Here is a 315-nt window from a genome sequence, read left to right on the forward strand (position 1 = left end):
TACAAGAGGAAATTAACAAACACGAAATATGAATGAACGTAAGAAACTGCCAAAGGAAGTTATGAGAAAGGTATTGCACATGGCTCACACATTTAGTTAGGCTGACAAGCTATCTTCATCTACAAGACTCCCTACATTTTTAGACATTGTCCTTCATTTTGGATAAGTGTTATGTTTGTGACTAGATTGTCTGCAAGTTGAACATGCTTTTGGTTTTCGCACTCATGGAGGCACCGATTGACTTGGAGATGGTGCTGGATTTCTGGATGGAACTGTAAATGGGGATGGGCAATTCTATCTATTATGCCCATACCT

Source organism: Theobroma umbraticum, unplaced genomic scaffold (assembly GCF_002168275.2).
Source record: "Theobroma umbraticum cultivar Fairchild unplaced genomic scaffold, ASM216827v3 scaffold_106.0, whole genome shotgun sequence".
Taxonomy (NCBI): domain Eukaryota; kingdom Viridiplantae; phylum Streptophyta; class Magnoliopsida; order Malvales; family Malvaceae; genus Theobroma; species Theobroma umbraticum.